The sequence below is a fragment of the Arachis hypogaea genome, chromosome 2 (assembly GCF_003086295.3).
Source record: "Arachis hypogaea cultivar Tifrunner chromosome 2, arahy.Tifrunner.gnm2.J5K5, whole genome shotgun sequence".
NCBI classification, from domain to species: Eukaryota; Viridiplantae; Streptophyta; class Magnoliopsida; order Fabales; family Fabaceae; genus Arachis; species Arachis hypogaea.
In genome coordinates, this window is record NC_092037.1 from 21,203,288 (window position 1) to 21,208,901 (window position 5,614).

The window sequence follows — 5,614 nt, forward strand, 5'->3', positions numbered from 1 at the left end:
GTGTTTTGGGCGTTTAACTCCGGGTCGTGATGTGTTTCTGGCGTTTTACTCCAGACAGCAACATGGAACTGGCGTTGAGCGCCAGTTTACGTAGTCAATTCCCAAATAAAGTATGGACTATTATATATTTCTTGAAAGCTATGGATGTCTACTTTCCAACGCCGTTGAGAGCGCACCATTTGGAGTTCTGTAGCTCCAGAAAATCCATTTCAAGTGCAGGAAGGTCAGATTCCAACAGCATCAGCAGTCCTTTGTCAGCCTCCTATCAGAGTTTTGCTCAAGTCCCTCAATTTCAGCCAGAAATTACCTGAAATCATAGAAAAACACATAAAATCATAGTAAAGTCCAGAAATGTGAATTTAACATAAAAAATAATGAAAAAATCCCTAAAAGTAGCTTGAACTTGCTAAAAACTACCTAAAAACAATGCCAAAAAGCGTATAAATTATCCGCTCATCACCAAGCTCCACCCAATAGCTTTCTTGTGTTTTCTCAGCACATTAAGCAGTTGCTCCTCTTGTTGGGAAGTGAGTTCCTTTGCAATAATAACTGGGAGCTTTTGATTGTCATCAAGATAGGTGGTGGACGAAATTGTGATCACTATTCTTTAAGTTGTACTTTTATGGAATTTGAAATTGGCACGAGTGGACACAACTCCGTTCAACTAACCAGCAAGTGTACTGGGTCGTCCAAGTAATAAACCTTACGTGAGTAAGGGTCGATCCCACAGAGATTGTTGGTATGAAGCAAGCTATGGTCACCTTGAAAATCTCAGTTAGGCAGATTAAATTGGTTTATGGGTTTTCGAAAATAGAAATAAGAAAATAAATTATAAAAGGGATAGAATACTCATGCAGATTCATTGGTGGGAATTTCAGATAAGCGAATGAAGATACTGTATGGCTCAAGGACGCCTGCTCTCCCACTGCTTCAACTCAATCCTTCTTACTCCTTTCCATGGCAAGCTGTATGTAGGGCATCACCGTTGTCAATGGCTACATCCCATCCTCTCAGTGAAAACGTTCCTATGCTCTGTCACAGCACGGCTAATCATCTGTCGGTTCTCAATCAGGTTGGAGTAGAATCCCTTGATTCTTTTGCGCTTGTCATCACGCCCAGCCTTCAGGAGTTTGAAGCTCGTCACAGTCATTCAATCATAGAGTCCTACTCGGAATACCACGGACAAGGTTTAGACTTTCCGGATCCTCATAAATGCCGCCATCTATCTAACTTATACCACGAAGATTCTGTTGGGGATCTAAGAGATACACATTCAAGCTCTGTTGCATGTAGAACGGAAGTGGTTGTCAATCACGTGCGTTCATAAGTGAGAATGATAATGATGGTTACTTATCATCACATTCATCATGTTCTTGGGTACGAATGAATATCTTGGAATAAGAATAAGAGAGATTTGAATAAAAGACAATGGAATTGCATTAATACTTGAGGTACAGCAGAGCTCCACACCCTTAATCTATGGTGTGCAGAAACTCCACCGTTGAAAATACATAAGCAAAAGGTTCAGGCATGGCCGAATGGCCAGCCCTCTCCATGATCAAGTGACTGAATGATCAAGAGATTAAACTGTCAAAAGATGTCTAATACAATAGATAAATGTTCTATTTATAATAAACTAGCTCCTAGGGTTTACATGAGTAAGTAATTGATGCATAAATCCACTTCCGGGGCCTACTTGGTGTATGTTTGGGCTGAGCTTGATCAATCCACGAGCTGAGGCTTTTCTTGGAGTTGAACTCCGAGTTATGACGTGTTTTGGGCGTTCAACTCCGGATCATGACGTTTTTCTGGCGTTTAACTCCAGACAGCAGCATGAACTTGGCGTTCAACGCCAAGTTACGTCGTCTTTCTTCGAATAAAGCATGGACTATTATATATTGATGGAAAGCTCTGGATGTCTACTTTCCAACGCCGTTGAGAGCGCGCCAATTGGAGTTCTGTAGCTCCAGAAAATCCATTTCGAGTGCAGGGAGGTCAGATTCCAACAGCATCAGCAGTCCTTTTGTCAGCCTTCTTCAGAGTTTTGCTCAAATCCCTCAATTTCAGTCAGAAATTACCTAAAATCACAGAAAAACACACAAACTCATAGTAAAGTCCAGAAATGTGAATTTAACATAAAAACTAATGAAAACATCCCTAAAAGTAGCTCAAACTTACTAAAAACTACCTAAAAACAATGCCAAAAAGCGTATAAATTATCCGCTCATCACAACACCAAACTTAAATTGTTGCTTGTCCCCAAGCAACTGAAAATCAAATAGGATAAAAGAAGAGAATATACTATAAATTTCAGAATATCAATGAATATTAATTTAATTAGATGAGCGGGACTTGTAGCTTTTTGCTTCTGAACAGTTTTGGCATCTCACTTTTTCCCTTGTAGTTCAGAGTGATTGGCGTCTCTGGGAACTCAGAATTTTGGATAGTGTTATTGACTTTCCTAGTTAAGCATGTTTGATTCTTGAACACAGCTACTTATGAGTCTTGGCCGTGGCCCTAAGCATTTTGTTTTCCAGTATTACCACCGGATACACAAATGCCACAGACACATAACTGGGTGAACCTTTTCAGATTGTGACTTAGCTTTGCTAGAGTCCCCAGTTAGTGGTGTCCAGAGCTCTTAAGCACACTCTTTTGCCTTGGATCATGACTTTAACCACTTAGTCTCAAGCTTTTCACTTGGACCTTCATGACACAAGCACATGGTTAGGGACAGCTTGATTTAGCCGCTTAGGCCTGGATTTTATTTCCTTGGGTCCTCCTATCCATTGATGCTCAAAGCCTTGGATCCTTTTTACCATTGCCTTTTGGTTTTAAGGGCTATTGGCTTTTTCTACTGCTCCTTCTTTTTCTTTCTATTTTTTTTCGCTACTTTTTTTTTTCCGCAAGCTTCCTTTTTCACTGCTTTTTCTTGCTTCAAGAATCAATTTCATGATTTTTCAGATCATCAATAACATTTCTCTTTGTTCATCATTCTTTCAAGAGCCAACAATTTTAACACTCATAAACAACAAGATCAAAAATATGCACTGTTCAAGCATTCATTCAGAAAACAAAAAGTATTGCCACCACATCAATATAATTAAATTAAATTCAAGGATAAATTCGAAATTCATGTACTTCTTGTTCTTTTTGAATTAAAACATTTTTCATTTAAGAGAGGTGAAGGATTAATGGATTTTATTCATAGCTTTAAGGCATGGTTACATACTAATGATCATGAAGTAGAGACATAAAACATAGATAAACACAACATTAAAAACCGAAAACAGAAAGAAATAAAGAACAAGGAATGAATCCACCTGAGTGAGGGTGGCGCCTTCTTGAAGGTCCAATGGTGCTTTTTGAGCTCCTCTATTTCTCTTCCTTGCTTCTGTTGAATGATTCCTGGTAATTTTGGTGTTTCTACCCTTAGTTGCTTCCAATATTTGTGTGGAGGATAACTTATTCCCTGAGGTATCTCAGGGATCTCTTGATTTGCAGCCACATGTTCTACCACTGAGCTATGACGGCTTATAGTCTTTCCATCTCCCAAGACTCAGAAGTGGAAGCTTTTGTCTTCCCTTTGAGGTTTCTCTGGTCTTAGGTGCCATTAATGGTAATGGAAAAGCAAAAAAGCTATGCTTTTACCACATCAAACTTAAAATATTGCTCGCCCTCGAGCAAGAGAAGAAAGAAGAGAGGAAGAAGAAGAAGAAGAAAATGGAGGTGAGTGAGGGGAGATGGATTCGGCTATATGGGTGGGATTGGGTGGGAAAGAGAAGTTGAATTGTAAAGGTAGGTGGGGTGTATGGGGAAGAGTGGATAGATGTAGGTGGTGAATGAAAAATAGAAGGAATGACCATGAATGGAAAGAGAGAGGGCGAGGTAGGTGGGGATCCTGTGAGGTCCACAGATCCTGAGATGATCCTGTGGGGTCCACAGGTCCTGAGGTGTCAATGAATTCCATCCCTGCACCAAATAGGCATGTAAATTGCCTTGGCACACCATTCTGGCGTTTAAACGCTCATTGGTGCACGTTCTGGGCGTTCAACGCCCATGTAAAGCATGTTTCTGGCGTTGAACGCCAGTTTCATGCTTGTTACTGGCGTTCAGCGCCAGTTTTTCCTCTCTGGGCACATTCTTGGCGTTCAGCGCCAGGATGTTGCTTGTTTCTGGCGTTCAGCGCCAGAATGGTGCTCTGTTCTGGCGTTGAACGCCGGCCAGATGCACCTTACTGGCGTTGAACGCCAGCCCGTGCGTCCTCCAGGGTGAAAATTTTTTTTTCTTCTGTTTTTGTCTCTGTTTTTAATTTTTTGATTTTTTCGTGACTCCTCATGATCATGTACCTAATAAAACACAAAATAACAATATAATAAAAATTAGATAAATAAACTTGGGTTGCCTCCCAACAAGCGCTTCTTTAATGTCAATAGCTTGACAGTGGCTCTCATGGAGCCACAAGGTGATCAGGTCAATGTTAGTGTAGTCCCAACACCAAACTTAGAGTTTGGATATGGGGTCTTAACACCAAACTTAGAGTTTGGTTGTGGCCTCACAACACCAAACTTAGAGTTTGACTGTGTGGGCTCTTCTTGACTCTGAACTGAGAGAAGCTCTTCATGCTTGCTCTCTTTTGTCACAGAGGGATGGCCATGTGCCTTAAACTCAAGGTAGTCCCCATTCAATTGAAGGACTAACTCACCTCTGTTGACATCTATCACAGCTTCTGCTGTGGCTAGGAAAGGTCTTCCAAGGATGATGCAATCATCCTCTTCCTTCCTAGTGTCCAAGATTATGAAATCAGCAGGGATGTAAAGGCCTTCAACCCTTACTAACACGTCCTCTACTATTCCATAAGCTTGTCTCAATGACTTATCTGCCAATTGTAATGAGAACAAGGCAGGTTGTATCTCAATGATCCCTAGCTTCTCCATTACAGAGAGAGGCATAAGATTTATCCCTGACCCTAGATCACATAGAGCTTTTTCAAAGCTCATTGTGCCTATGGTACTGATACGTAAAAATTTGATTTCACGTACAACCGGCAAGTATACCGGGTCGTATCAAGTAATAAAACTCACAAAGAGTGAGGTCGATCCCACGGAGATTGGTAGATTAAGCAACTTTAGTTAAATGGTAGATTTAGTCAAGCAAACATAGTTTTGATTTCATGAGCATTTTGATTTTTGAACATAATTGCAAGAATTTAAATGGCAAAGAATGTAAAGAACTAGAAGAGAGAAATAGAATGAAAGTAAATGACGGAAACTTAAATTGCAAGAAACTTAAATGACATCAAAAGTAAATTGCAAGAAAATAAAGTGTTGAATTCTAAAGAGCAAAAGAGTAAATGGCAAGGAATAAAGAAACAGAATGTAAATGACAAGAATAATAAATTGCAAGAATGTAGAAGGGAATTGGGTAATGGGTATTCAAGCACTAAGAGCAAAAGAAATGAGAATTAATGATAGAGAGGATCATTAGGGATCAGAGGTGCAAGTGTTCATGAATTGATGTTAGTCAATTCCTTCTCAATCATGGGTATAGATCCATGGCAAGTGGGTGATTGAATCCCAATCTCTTGGTGATTCAATCTCTCTCAACATAACCA